We start from the raw sequence: 17,112 nt of genomic DNA on the forward strand, positions 1-17,112 counted from the left end.
CGATATGCTATTAAGTATTTTGGCCAGTTGTATATTTAATAAGAGTAAATTGCAATTATTTCGGATATAATACCCAATTTTAAGTCACAAATGAGACAAACAAGCTAATAATCAAAGGGAAGTGTTTGTATAAAGTATGTTGACCTGTGACGTCAATGTGATATATTTATTTATGTAATGAAAGCTAATGGTGAATTTACCATGATAGCCTAGTATTTAGAACACGTGAATCATAACCGAAAGTTGCGAGCTTAAACCCGGGCAAGCACCACTGAATTGTCAAGGTGAAGGAAAATATTGTAATGAAACCTGCATGTGTCGGATCAAAGTCTGTCACATGTTTAACCGAGCCCGTATTAAAGCCTTATGGTGGAATAAACTAATAAACTCCTCGAAATGGGAGGCCAACTCAGAAGTAGGATATTTGCAATTAATGTACATAAATTCTTTAACAAAGATTAATATTATGTTCGTAAGACCTTATAATATATAAACAGAAATTATTCTACAACTCCGAAATTTTCGTGATAAAACGATGTTAGTTTTCATTCGTGTCGATTTAACTTAGACTTAAAGGAAGGTCTTGTAAATAAAATTATCTTTCAGTTTTGTGCCGCGTCTTTGAATGGGAAATTGACTTAGTGCTTTTATATAAAGGCCAAGCAATAAATAAATAAAATATATATTAATGAACCATCTAGAAACGAAAGTCGAGATGTCCCACTGGTAAGAACGCTTGAATCTTAACCGATGAACGTGGGTTCAAACCCGTGCAAGAACCTCTGAATTTTCATGTGCTTAATTTCTGTTTATAATTCATCTCGTGTTTTTCGGTGAAGGAAAACATCGTGAGGAAACCCCGCATTGGAGCAGCGTGGTGGAATAAGCTCCAAGCCTTCTCCTCAAAAAGGGAGAGGAGGCCTTAGCCCAGCAGTGGGACATTTACAGGCTGTTACTACTTACTACTACTTACTTTTAGAAACGAATGTTTCTATACGTTCTAAACTTATTTAAATAAACGAATTTAGTATATAAATGATTTTAATTGGAATGTCTGACAATTTATTTCAATAAAAAATATTGAAAAATATAGTAAAAAGAAATATATACTTTTTTTGTATATAATGGATTTGTATTGTTGCTACCAAAACAATAATGTAAAGGTAACTCGTATATTAAAAGTAAAAATCGTATACTCGTATGTGTCGCAAGATTTTCTTTGTAATTACGTATTAGTCATATCGATTCTAAGTAAATAGCTCAGTATGGTATGACATCAAGAGGCTACTAACATTTAGTTACCTGTGTATATATATGTATGTATATTGTTTCATTTATGTATGGATTAACTTAAGTATGAATTAATATAATATGATGGTCGAGATTGATCTTAAAAGAGATTGACTATCTGCACAGGACATATTACAGTGCACAAGTGTGTGCGCAAACACAGATGTACAGGTGTTAAGTATAAAATGGTATATGGGATCATAAAGTAATATAAAAGTATGTCCATTTCTTTTCTTGGGGTTCAAGTTTGCTTTAAAACAGATTTCATGAAAATCTGTTCAGTGGTTAAGCCGTGAAAGCGTAACATACAGACAGAGTTAATTTCGAATTTATTGTATATAGATTAGTATAGATATACTTTAAAGTGTTATAATATAAGCAAAAATTCTAAAAACATATTGAAAAACATTTCAATTAACTACTTTTAGACAATTTAGACTAAGGTGTCATGATGTTATTTAAAAGGAAAACCTTAAATAACTTACCTTGCTATTTAAATGAAGTTCAAAACAAATTTGCATTTAGAATCATCACTATTTATCATAAAATGTCCCATTTAATTGTTTGAGTGGCCATTAAGAAGACAATTTCAGAACCTACGAAGCGCAAATTAAGTAAACGATCAAATAGCGTATTTAATTATACCAAGGAGTTTCATTTACAGTGTCATTCTATAAAACTTGTTTATTTTTAATCTGTTTAATGCTACGGGAACGAAAGTACAATAGATTAATTCGACTAAATAAAAATATATTCGAGTTTTTATATAAATAGTTCTATAATTTTATTTTACAACAATCAAATTTTCTTTCCCTTACATATTTTTTTTTATTCCACCAATCCGCTTTGAAGCAGCGTCGTGGAATAAGCTCCAAACCTTTTTCTCAAAAAAAAAGGAGAGGAGGCCTTAGCTCAGCAGTGGGACATTCTCAGGCTGTTACTGTACTATACAGATTTTTTTTTTAAATTACCTCTAGAAAAAATGGGCAGGTACTCTACACGGTAAAATTAAAATATACAACTGCAACATACAATATTTTTGTAAGGTAATCAATTTAAAGTTGAAAATAACATATAAACCCCGCCGATTTCGCCCACGGTGACCGCTTCACCTCCATGCTTGGTGTCTTTCATGGGCTCGCATGTGGTTTATGTAGCCAATCTTCTTACTGATGAAAACGGAAGCAGTCAGTTGCGCAGGAGATATTTCAGTGCACAAGATTACGCACAAAACGCAGGTGTGCACCTGCGTTTTGTGCGTAATCACCATCACCACACCATCGTCTTTCCCTTCCTTGATCCAATGAAATGGGAAACCGCTACGAGCCGCTGGAGGAAGGATGCGATGATGTGTGTAGCCGACAGTAACTGTGCGCCTTGTACCGTCGCCCTAGACCGTCCTAGACCTTGCCTAGCTACCTCGACAGTTCCGTCAAGCCCGATTGCATATCTGCATTGGGTTGCCTTCCTTGCCTTGAATTAAGCGGGTAGGATCCGCTTGTAGGTCCACCATATTGGCAAGCCCCTCAACCAGGTTTAGCCCACGAGCCAACGCGGTTACCAAGATGTAACAACACAAGATGGCCGCTGCATGCACTACAGCTTCTTGGAGCCACTAGTGAGAGGTTGCAGAAAGCCTGTAGCGAAGCCACACCGCTCGTTACAAACTAAAGTTGAATTAATATATTACTATAAATATAGTATTTATTAAAAGTAAATCAGCTTTAAAAAGTTATTATGCGTAATACATACTTTATTAAATCAATTTATTAAAATATAAATTTTATAAAGTAACTTCATTGAAAAACACAAAGGTTATACTTAAATTATATATAAAATAATAATGTCCTGCAGATCGATTTCGGCCACGGCGGCCAATCTCAAGATAGATTATAGTGCACAAGTGTGTGCGCAAACACAGGTGCACTCTCTATTCCCTAGCTCTCATAATTCGACTGCCAACTGCACCAACGGGCAAGCCTTTTTTGCGTTTGTTGTAGTTTAATACACGTAATGATTTAAACCGATACAAACCTATCTAAGAAATATTTGCTTACATGCTATTGAAGAGGAAAAATAACTTCAACGTGCGAAACCTTAGATACAATATCAGAATTATCATTAACATTAAATATTTATCGGATGAGAGCGAGAAAGAGCATGCCTACGAAATCACTGGAAATGATAAAATTTATGTTTAAAAATTACGTTTAACTAAAACTGATTTGGCTATACGTGTCCTGAGTATTAATTATCATATGTGAGAAATTGCACATTCAATTTGAAATAATTAATTCTGACCACATTATTTCCACAATTCAGAAATATTCTCATATATGTATGCATTTTATGAATTAAGATTAAGCGTTTAAGATTTACGAAAACAATTTCTATTATTTAAATAAACATGAGAATGAAGTTCATTGAATATTCTAGTCTTAATGAGACTTAACTTCAGAATTCTCAATAGTTCTAAAGTTACCTTGAATAAATTATAACGAAGACTTGTAAGTTCTTGAACTATAATTCAGAGCTATCTTTGAGTATACATCACCATACTACATTTTCTATATAATAAATGCAATTCCAATTAAATACAGATGACATCAATAAATATTTACTAAAGTAATCCTTCAAATCAATTTATAAACGAATACGAAAACAACATGAGCTTATTTGCAATAATGCATGACACGACAAAATGCCAGTTATATATTTTTATCTGGTTAAACTGACCCGCATTAATTGCAGAGCACACTCATGACACACGCGATATTTCATCGCTATTGTTCAGAGTTTGAATTTCATCCGAAACTTTTGGTAGAAAAACATAAATATTTGGTTGTAAGGCTGTGTGCTAGCCCGTCTGTTCATTAGATATTATACCGCTAAACAGCAATACTTCTTATTGTTGTGCTTCAATTTGAAGGGTGAATGAGTCAGTGTAATTGCAGGTACAACGGACATAACATCATAGGTCCATCATAAGGTAGGTGGCACAGTCATTTCTTACAGCGCCGATGTCTATAGAAGGTGACCACTCGCTATCAGGTATCGCTTGCTCGCCTGCCAATGTATTTTATAAAGAAATGTCTATTGATTTTTAAAAATAGAAGAGCAGTACATACAATTAGTAAGTATATATTTAATGTAAGTATAAGACAAAGAATCAAATATAATGCTGTCTCAATTTTCTTATAAAGAAAAACGGATTGTCAAAAATTACAAGGAAGAATAATAATGAAATATCATATTGGAGATCTTAATCGTTGCTATTATTACGTCATTCAAAAAACGTAGTAAAATATTTCATCCAATAGCTTTAATAGCGATGTTCTTCGATTTTGGTCACAGTAGTCATTCTCATCTAAGAATAGTCCACTGTGCGGAAGATATTATAGTATTCATGCGTGTGCGCTAACACAAGAGTACTCACTATTCCCTCAATCTCATAATCTAATGGGACGACAATTTGACATGATCACAGAAAGTTCACGTAAGGTATACAAGTAACAAATTTACGTGTTTTTTAAAGCACGGACGTTGTTTGCTACTGAGAACTTCGACCTGCTACTGAGTATTAATTTACAGAAAAACTCAAAAGCCTGACCCCGGTCGAACCCAGGACTTCAAGATCTGTAGTTATAAGCTAGCCACTAAATCAATGAGGCAGGAAGACATCGTCGATTCTGATTAATTTACTACCGACTAAAACGCAATCAATTGTGAAGTATTTGTCATAAACTCCTACGGAAATCCTCGCTGAAGTAGTCGATCGTCGCGTCGGTACAATATCACAACAACTAGAACATTCCTAAACGCAGATATTACTATTTACTTAGAATCATTGATAGAACAAGTCGACGAGTTTAACGAGAATATATAAATCGTCAAAGTGAAAGGACACCCCGGCTTACATATTTAAGAGTTTAAGTAAAGAAAGCGGTTATTTATTAAAGAATATTTTAAGCTGTGTTCGTTTATTACGATTTAAAAAATGTATGTAATTGACTGATTATTTAATTAAGGAAACCTTAAACGTATTGTATAAAATTAATAAACACTCCTTCGTTATTGAAAATTATAATTAAGTAATAATCAATTTTTAAAATACATTTAATATATTCCTAACATTCCATTCATCAATGTTATATCATATTATATATGTAATAAAATATAGCAATAATTATATAAAAGAATCGATAAAATATAAAAAACTTACTACAACTATAGATCTTTATAACTATTTACAATTTAAATTAAATTAAAATTAAAGCATTTTTTATGTCTTAATTATTCATTTTTGATAAAATACACATACGTAACATTGTACATGTCACATATAATTATAATACATTAAAATGTTAATTGTTATTTCAATTTTTGTTGAATATTTTTACAGTGTTAATATTTTTACAACCTTACGTCGTAGTTGATGACGTCAAACATTATGTGACCTATACGTGACAAATGGTTAAGTTATAAGTTACATTTTTTTAAGTTTTCATTTATATTTTTTTTTATTTATGATGGAATGAAATTAACGCTTTATCGAAATAGTTAAGTTTTACAAAAAAAAAAATTACAAGGTATTTGTAAATATCACTTTTTAGTTTCAGTTTCTTGCCATCACATGGATTTTTAAATTTCAATGAACAATTTTCACATTAGAAATAGTAATAGTGTTTCTCAAATATTACAGCTCTGTTGTCTTTGAATGAACTTTGTCTTTAGTGTCGACATTTTTCAAATTTAAATAGTACCTTTGACAGCAGTAAATAAAAATCTGTTATAGAAAGAGTCATTCTGTCAGGGTTCTTTCAAAGAAACTACTTTAAAACGAATCGTACTGGTTTTTAATATTCCAAGTTTAATTTGTATGAATCTCCATAGTACCCCATACTATGTTCGGACACCCGGATGTGTAGTACTGCCAACTTCGAAACACATGTTACGACCACACTACCACAGTGGTTGCAATAACGCGTCACACGAAGAACTTCTATTGTACCGAAGACACAATGTGGCGGTGAAATTGGTGAATAGTATTATCACTAGCAAATACACTAATGAGACAGTTGAGCATACACTTATATAAACGCTACCTTGCGCTAGTATTATACCCTCATTACTCGTGTTTTTGGATAAACAGTGAGGACATTGAAAACGTAAATATATCAAGAAGGTTTTAAAAGAGCTACTACGATCAGATAAAATTGTTTTGGGCCTCATGAATAACAAAATGTACCTGGACCTTGAACGAACTGTGTAGTTACTCAATTCACGGCATTGACTACTACCCCCTAAAAAGAAGGTCAGATCGTGATAACATTTTAAAGAAAGCGATAAGAAAAATACTCGAGTAATTTCGATAAACGGTCGCAATTAAATGGATTTATGTATTATGAAAATGGCACGAAACAAACGAATACTTGGTAATTAATTACTTTAAATAATAAGAATGAATAAATTGTATCTTGATATTTGGTTATAATAGCAAATATGGGTCATTTCTTAAAAAATATTAAACTAGTAGTTACCTACTAGAATAATATATTTATTAAATTCAAATACTTAAAATTAATACTTTTATTAATGACCTTTTTTTTTAAATCAAATTTAAAAAAGTACACCCCGATCCCCATCCGACTCAAAGCTGCCCATAACACAGATTGCATTTCCACACTGTACAGCAATGGACAACCTTTGTGCCAAGTAAGAAACCTTTACACCTACTTGAATATATACTAGGACAAGGTGATACCTTTAGTCATTTAAAATAAGAAGAGGGAGAGAGAGAGAGAATGTTATTCTCGAGCCACTTTTGGTTGCCATATTACGTGTAGCTAGTAACGTTCTGCCGAGATAGAAAAAAAACTACTCTCTTGTTAAAATACGTGAATAATAAGCAAACTACAATTTCAGATCTAAGCAAGAAGAAATGAATTTTCAATGTTTCATTTATGATTTAAATATTATGCTCGGTGTTAAAGGAAAACATCGTGAGGAAACTTGTATGTGTTAGATGATAAAATCAACCACATACATATACACCCATTTGTTAGAGCAGTAGGATGAAACATACAATTAATTAGCAATCTTATTAAAATAATCTCTTCAGTCCTGGCGATTTTCTGCTAAATGTAATGTACTACTATATACCTAAACCATATATCAAACTTTTGTACTTGAGATTCGTAGCCACGTCATAACCTGAGAGTTGTAAACTAAAATATGAAATTCAGTACTCAACAGTAATTGTACAATAAATCTGAGTAGTCCTGAATTTCAGCCATGGCTCTCGATCTTAAGGGATTTTGCGACGTTTTCCATTAATACCGAGGACAACTTGAATCATAAACACATTTTGACCAAATAAAAAGCCTGACTGTCCGCAGTTCAATCCACGAACTTACTCGTAAGTAAAGATTCATGTATTTTATTAGAACCAGGCTTATTATTATTTTCTGAATCAAATTTTCTTGTAGTCTAATTTTGGACTGTAAAATATTGCTCGTAACACGTTATCATAAAATTTGCCCTTGAACAATCCTGATATTAACGTCTCAAACGTCAAGGTCACTAGAACGCTAGGAGGGAGGTAATTTGTTTTAACTGCCACAGTAATCAACCATAATATAAGGGTAGGTTCTTAAAGCATGACGGAAGGTATAGAATTTTTCGCATAAAATGAAACGTTTTCAAAGAAAACTTACGGCAATACCGTTTAACTATAATTTCAGATATAATGAACATGACCTATTTTCTAACAGAATAAAGAATTTATTTGATAATTTAAATGTAAAAAATATGAATTTGCTTATGGCTTTAAAAATTGCTGCTGAAACGTATTTAATGTCAATCTTTAAAATGTACTCGTTGTTAAACATACTGTTAGAAGAAATGACTAAAAGAGGAAAATTGAATTTAATGGACAACAAGACAATTTAGTTAAGCACCAAACTTAAAACCCGACCTGTCTCCACTTGTGACAAAAGCTAGCACATTTTTCACCCAAATTATCGGAATTTAGATCCAATGGCGAAATATTGCTGGCATTCTTGCAAACATTCCACATGATCAAATATTAATAAATACTTTGTTAAATATTCCATCATTTGTGTATATATTACAATAAAATGTTTAGTATCTTTCGAATTATAATATAATGAACACAAAACTCTTAATTTGTAAGGGTTTGACTGGACAGGATATTCAAAACAATGTCCGAGAAATGAGATATTCAACCGCACTTCTAGCATGAATTAATTTACATTATTTGGTTACATTTTCATTTCAATTGTTTATGAACCCAGATTAGGTAGGTAAGTAATACTGTTAAAGGAAACAAAGCCATGAAAACCATCGTTATTAAATTAAATAATATTAATTTTACTATAACTTCTCAGCAAATCGCAGTTTATTAGTGGACATACTTAAATTGAAATTGTCTTAGACTCAAAGTTCATTCGAAAATAGTACGAGAATCGCTTTTCCTCGGGAAGATGCTTTTATTGAATTCATTCAGTTATTACATAAACTACCTTGAATAACCAGTTAACACTTTTGGTCAGAAAAAAATTAAGTAAACTGTGGCTTATACGACATATTTACTAAAAGTTGTAAGTGGTAAAATTTCTTTATGGAACTGGAATTATCCAATGAGAAAAAATAAAACGATTTAAATTAATCATATTCTGCATTATGCAGCCATTAATATTATGCAAATCACTGGTGTTACCTTTAGACACTATTATAGTTATGAATATGTCGCAACAGACACGCAACTTAATCGATATAATTATTACACAGCTTAAATATAAAAACGTGTTTTAAACAGTTCCTTTTTTTATTTTCCCATCCCATCGGATTATGAGATTAGTAAGTGCATCTGTGTTTGGGCAAACAATTGTGCACTATAATATCCTCCAAAGTTGGCAAGACTCCGCTGTGAATGGCCATCGTGATAAGGACATCCTCAATATATTATTAAAATTAGAATTTTTAATTACACTTATCTTTTATAAGAAATGTTATTATTTAAAATTGTTTGTCGTATGAATTTCTGTGTGTTTCGACTGAGTTTGTGTTTATTGTGTTTAAATTTGGAACATAAGTTTATAATGTAAGCAACCACTAAGCAAGGATGTTTAGAAATGTCAACTTTTGTATTTTTATGGGCATTTTTTTATGAATTTTACCTATATGAAGTTCAAGTTTATGAACTTTATTACTCATAAAGAACCTTAAGTTTACTTATACAATGAGCAATACAATCGAAAAAGTACACATGGGTACAGTGATAAAATCAGTAGCGGTACTATTAAATGTTTACAATGACTAAAAAAGAATTGCTTAGTTAATTTAGTAACGTTAAAATCAAAAAATAATGTAAATTTAAAATTTATTCACATACGTTTCCCCTTACAAAAAAGTTTTAGTTCATGTTTAAACGTAACCCTACCTGCACACGCTTTTTACGGCAAACTATTATATAATTTTACACCTGTAATGTACAAAATGGAATTAAGCCTAAGCACCTACCTTCAACAGCACCGCTACAGCTTACGTACACTGCGCCCAGTACGTGTCTTCGGTCCTCCTATTTATACGTATTCCGTAGATTACCAGTTTCTGATGGAACCAGGGTCTCCACACATACACATACACACACACACATGATAGAACTCACAGAGAACACAGATGACAGTTTGTTATGAGAGCGCGTAAAATATCGACCGGTCAGTTCGAATATCGATGATAACTGAATAGTTCAACGTATGTGGCGCTATAGTCGCGCGTTTAACCAATAGGAACGTTTCTATTCGGTTTTCTCTATTATGGATGAAGAAAGTAGTCAAACTCTTTTTTAAAAAAAAAACTAGATAAATCTTGGTATTAAAGATTGTGTTGTCTTATAAATTGAAACAAAAGTAATAATTAAATTTGTAGTATATATTCTGATAAGAATTTAATTAGAAGTTTATGCTGGTTCGGAACAACCCCGTTAATATAGAATGCTTCCATCACAGTATTTAGTTCTTGAATTATAGATATATAGCAACTAGTATTCACATAAGAATATAGAATCAATATAAAAAACAATGTTTAAGCAACAATAATAGCATTGATTTGCTAGCAAAACACAATCATTGCTTTCATTACGTAGATACGAGAATTATAGTGTCGTTGATGTGATACGGGAATAACGATGTCTGCAGTATTGCGTGGTTGAAAGCTATACAATCCGATGTTATTGAATATTGCCATTGCGGCACCATGGTCGATTTTATCGGTATGTAACCTTTAAAGTTCCTTTATTTGATGTTAGTCTTGACAAGTTGATTGAATATATAAATAGGCAAAGACAAAACAGTTCAGTACTTTTTTCTCCTCTGGTTGTCAACCGATTTTTATTTGTTTGGTTCCTATAATAATAATAATATCCTGGGACATCTAAGCAGAGCATGTACTATGGAAACCAGAAAACTTATATATTACTTTTGTTTTAAAAATACATACTTATATAGATAATCACCAATCAAGACACCCAGACTCAGACATGTTCATGCACACAAATGTCTGTCCTGGGAGGGAATCGAACCCTGCGGCGTGAAAGACAAGTATAATCTACCAACCACGCCAACCGGTCTGTCGATATTGACAATAGTTAGCGTTATCAAGAAGAAATGTAGAAACAAAACATTATTTATATCGTACATGTTAAGTTTTAAAGCAATTGATATGTGTTATTATTGTCGGATACTACTTATAAATAGCATATTAGTTTATTTGGCATTTACGAGGTTTAAAGACTTTTCTTCGCGCTGCTCTAATTTATTCCCTTTATTTGCTTAGTTTTTTCTATATTGTTATTACAATAAATATGTTCGCTTTTGTCCAAATATATGTATTTAAGTTTTGTGTATTGTGCTTATATTATTTGCACTATAATATATTATTATCTGTTCAATTTAAAGTTGGAAAAAAATGGCTTTATGCCATAGCATAATTTATACAAAAAAAAAACAATTAAATCATAACGCATTTATGGACCTTGTAACAAATGCACATTCGTAGAGATAAATACAAGATATGTTAAATAAATATAAAAATAAAACTATAACCAAATATCAAAATAATTAATAAATAAATAGTTCATAAGACATGACTGATTAATTATATACCTACGTTATATAACTCCAATCTATATTTATTCAATACTGGCATAATAATGAAAGTACGCTGTCTTGTAAGCTGAGGCGAGGCAGTATCTATGCTAAGTACGCTCTGGGAATAATGAATTATAATGAAACCTTGTATCCGGACGTAGATTGATGAAAAAACAGATTTTAGAATAAACTCATAATTGTATTTTTTTCTTACGCCAATCGGGGGAAACATACGACGATGAATTTTCTGTAAAATGTAGCAACATTTTTATTTTATCTCTTACAAAAATCACGTGAATCAAACTTTTTCTCTTACAATATCTGTACTAATAAACGAAGAACCTTTTTTGTAATGCCAAACGTGAAAAACTACTACACAAGTATACATAAAACATACGAGAAAAAGCACGTTTCCGAGAAATATATATAAATATATAATTATTGTATATAGAAGTTTAAATATATGACACGAAATGTATGTTACTTGGTAAACTTTTAATAATTAAATCATTGTTCTTATGTGTTAATTAAAAATAAACATTATTTGGTTCAAGCTATGCCGTTACATACAGTTTGAGAAAATGTTGTCGGTCGACTTCTTACACAGAGTTGAGCAAAAGTTTCTTATAAGTAAGGCTCTTTTTTTCCTTAATCCAATTAAGACATTGTTATTATTCAATAAAAAAAAATCGTCGAATATTTTAAATCATTTTTACAATATTTGATTTCTAATAATGAAATTATCAATATAAATAAATTAAGAAAAACCTAAAACAGTCTATCACGAAAGATTGTACAGTAACAGTACAGTAACAGCCTGTTAATGTCCCACTGCTGAGCTAAGGCCTCCTCTCCCTTTTGAGGAGAAGGTTTGGAGCTTATTCCACCACGCTGCTTCAATGCGGGTTGGTAGAATACACATGTGGCATAATTTCAATGAAATTAGACACATGCAGGTTTCCTCACGATGTTTTCCTTCACCGTCAAGCACGAGATGAATTATAATCACAAATCAATCAATCAATCAAATCAATTATAATCACGAAAGATTGCTTGACCTTAAATTACTATTTCCTTTATTCAACGATTTATTTTAAGCAACGCGATTTTAACCAACATAAGTTCATACATTTGCTCTAAACACTAAAGATTATGATCTAACCAATGTTAGCTGTTCGCAGAAAGCAAAATTAATCACGCCAACTTAGAATTCGTCACCTATTAAAAATAGTTCAACAAACTTGTTAATATTTTAAACAAATAAGTATTTAATGAGTATACATATATTTTTTTATTAATTTTATTTTATATCCAAATAATCTCTGTAAAGTAGAATAACAACTTGTAAATGTACTGTTAATAAGTAACTTGTATTTTTACTCAGTCCCTATCACCAATTACTTTGGGCAAACCCGTCTGGGTAGGTACCATCCACTCATCATATAGACCACCGCTACATATTAACATTACTACTATTATTGGCAATGTAAGATATGGTTTATATTCCAAAAAATACCCAGTGCTGGACTAAGACCTTATCTACTTTTGAGGCGGTTTGGACCTTATTTCACTACGCTGTTTCAATGTGGTTGCATATATGGAGGATTTCGACACATGCAGGTTTTCTTATTATTGCCTTTACTGCTGAGCACGTGATGAAACACAATATCTAATGAAAATTCAGTGGTGCTTACTTCGGCTAATAATAATGTCCTCCAGACCGATTTCGGCCACGGTGGCCCTTCTCAAGAGAGATTAGCCAACTATGCAGGAGATTTTATCTGGTGGTAGGATGCTAACATCCGCCTGGCTTGTTACCACCGTACGCATGGTGAAAAACTCGTGAAGTGGCTTGCAGCCGCGTTTCGAGGTCAGCCAGCGTACAGCCAGAGCCCGGGCGAGTATTGCCGCGATGGGTGTTGGTCCAATTGGAGACGGCTGTTGAACCAATGCCGGGGGAAACTGTATTGACCTGCCGGACAGGGAGACCCGAAGAAACGGCTGTTCCGCTGGCCGCCCGTGGCATAGTAAAGGGGCCCGAGCGTGCCTAACCAGCTCGTGAGGCTGCCCCACCAGGCCACGCATAATCTCGGGGTGGACCGTCGTGCCGGTTGGTGACCGGTAGGTGGGGTCCCGGCGGCCACTTCTGGGGGGGGTTCGGGGGCCCTTCCGTCCGGCGGGTCAGTGTATTTTTCCTTTTGGCAACCACTTGGGGAAACACGCCTCCACACTTTGCCCATCCCTATCGTGGCAATACATCGCTCGCTTCACGTCTCTTTTCCATTTTATTTTTCCCAAATGGCGCAACAAAACAGAAATAACGGTCGTACAGCGGTGCACACCCCCACCATACCCTCGCTGTTTGAGGTCGAGTTCTCTAACATCCGAGGACTCCACACTAACCTCAACGCTGTCCACCACCATCTCGAGACAGCACGGCCAGCAATGTTGTTTCTCACGGAGACACAAATACTCCGTCCTGCCGATACTAGCTACCTTAATTATCCCGGCTACACGCTTGAAGAATCCTTCAAAGCGAAAGCCGGAGTATGCTTGTTCGTCAGGACGGATGTTTGCTGTCACCGACTGCGCTGCTTGGAGGACCCCTCCTTCTCCATGTTGGTGGTACGTGTGGACCTGGTTCGTCAGAGCCGAGTCTACGTGTGCCTCTACAGATCCCACAATGGTGACTTGGAGACAAGCCGATTATTTGACCAATTTAGTCGGGTGGCAGATGTTGCGCAAGAGCAATTTCCTAACGCGGAATTGGTGTTTTTGGGGGATTTTAATGCTCACCACGAATCCTGGTTGAAATCCCTCAAAACTGACCATGCTGGAAGGACTGCTCATGCTTTTGCTCTCACACATGACTTGACCCAACTGGTTGATCAGCCCACCAGGATCCCAGACATTGATGGGCAAGCACCTTCTCTACTGGACCTTCTGCTGACTTCTCACCCGGTGGAATATCAGGTTGTGGTTCAGGCTCCTCTTGGCTCTTCGGATCACAGCCTTATTTCTACAAGAGTGCCACAGGCCAAGCTGCCGCCACTAGCGGTATGCAAACGTCGCGTTTGGCACTATAAGTCGGCGGATTGGGACGGTATGCGCGATTACTATGCGTCGGTCCCTTGGAAGGAACGTTGCTTCAGTGGGAATGACCCGACAGCTAGTGCCGCTGCTGTTGCTGGCGAGATCATGCTGGGAATGGAATACTACATTCCTAGCTCAGATCTCGTCAGTAGGAGTACGCGTAACCGTTGGTTCACTCGTGAATGTGCCGATGCTGTATCATCTAAGCAGGCGGCATATCACAAGTGGATCAACGGCTGTATTAGCGGGGCATCTAACATTGACTCACTGACAACGTGATGTGCGTGCGGAGCTGCAATCACTTGATGTACGGAAAGCTAGCGGTCCCGATGGAATACCAGCCATAGTGCTGAAGAAGTGCGCAGCGGAGCTGTCTCCTGTGTTAACGCGCCTGTTCCAACTTTCTCTCTCTTCGGGAAGTGTGCCGGAGGCTTGGAGAAGAGCTAATGTGCAAGCGGTTCCCAAAAAAGGGGATCGGTCTGACCCGGCCAATTATCGGCCAATAGCTATCACCTCAGTACTTTGTAAGGTGATGGAACGGATTTTAAACAACCAACTGATCCATTACCTAGAAGATCACTCTTTAATTAATGATCGTCAATACGGGTTTCGACCAAAACGGTCCACAGGTGATCTTCTAGCGTACGTAACGCGCGTACGTACGTACGTACGTACGTACGAGAGGCGGAAGGATCTTGTCATTGAACTCGATAGGACGATAGAGCTCATCGCCAAATGGGGCTCTGATAATCTTGTTGAGTTTAATGCCAAGAAAACACAGGTATGCGCTCTCACGGCGAAAAAGTCAACATTTTCCCCTCTTCCCTCCCTCTGTGGTACTCCGCTGGTGATGCAAAGCAAAATCGCCATGCTAGGAATTGACGTTCGCTGCGACCTTAGTCCAAGGGATTACATCGAGGCTATTATAAAAACAGCTTCACGGAAACTCGGAGTTCTGAACAAGGTGCGGCGTTTTTTCACGCCACAACAACTGTGCCTGCTGTACAAAACACAGGTACGGTCTTGCGTGGAATATTGCTCGCACCTTTGGGATGGCTCCGCTAAGTACCTACTTGAGGCCTTGGACTGGTTGCAGCGACGTGCCGTACGCATTATTGGCGACGTAAAGGTCACAAACACCCTTGAACCTTTACAATTGCGTCGTGAGATAGCAGCACTGAGCGCTTTCTATCGACTGTATCACGGCGAGTGCTCTGAGGAATTATTCTCTCTAATTCCTGCTTCCCCCTTCCTTCTTAAGTCCACGCGAGCTGGTTCTCGATGTCACCGCCTAACTGTGACATCAATTCCATCGCGAACAAAGAAATTTGGTAACTCCTTTCTTTGTCGCACTTCCAAAAAATGGAATTCCTCACCAGCTCACGTGTTCCCCTCCTCTTACAACCCGGGTTCCTTCAAACGAGGCGTGAAGAGGCATCTTGCGGGCCGGCAAGGCGAAGGCGGCTAGTGCAGAACGTTTTTCCCGTCTGTACTGGCCGTCGTCGCGTTTGGACTCTAGTACCACTTACCATCAGGTGGAGTAGAGTCATTTGCCCTCCCGGCGAATATAAAAAAAAAAAAGATATTATAGTGCACAAGTGTGTGCGCAAACACAGGTTACCCTAGATCTCATAATTCGATGGGACGGCAATCCGACACGACCGGAAAGAGCAGGCGCAGGACCAACGGCTTTACGTGCTTTCTGAGGCACGGGAGTGAACACACTTCCAACTTCCAGTCTCCGGGCTGCTACTGAGAATTTTCTGACAGAAAAATCCAATAACTTTTTATTGGCCCGACCTGGGAATTTAAGGCAAGGACCTCCGGATCTGCGGCCTTACATCACCACCACATCAGCCACTAGACCAACGAGGCAGTCTAACTTCGGCTAAGATATGTTCATCTTAGCTCATTCAATATCTTACCATCATTTGTTATATAATAATATACAAATCATCGGCACTGATCCAATTGTAGGTCAGAAATTTCGGTCAGGTTTTCATTATTTTGTTAAATAATAACCTGAACAACGAAGCATAACGCATTGATTATTTACCATGCATGCACGCGAGTTTTATGAGCAAGTATCAAGCACGTATAGTCATGCCTAGACCTGATTACATTATTGAAATACAACCTAAAATATCCTATAGAAAACGTTTGGGATGAGTTATGTACATTGTTAAAAGTTGTGTTAAAATTATTTATTAATCCTTTTTATTTATTTTAATAGCTTTGAATGTAGTCTTTTAAGTTTTATTATTGATATACTTTTATATATATACTTTTGATTTACGGTTTAGATCTAATACAAAGATCGCTACGATATATATGCAAATGAAAAACGTAGAAAATCACACTTCCAACGCCTTGAACACTTCATGCAAATGACGATAGTACTAAATACCTCGATCATGAATTTGCCTATTCCGTTTATGCAATTTTGAACACTATTCCTTAGGCTGTTAAAAGTATATTCGAATCATGAAAGCATTTTCGGTCTTTTATAACATTAAAATTTATCGCATGTTGAAGATAATAGCCTCATATTAGGGTA

Source organism: Nymphalis io, chromosome 11 (genome assembly GCF_905147045.1).
Source record: "Nymphalis io chromosome 11, ilAglIoxx1.1, whole genome shotgun sequence".
Taxonomy (NCBI): domain Eukaryota; kingdom Metazoa; phylum Arthropoda; class Insecta; order Lepidoptera; family Nymphalidae; genus Nymphalis; species Nymphalis io.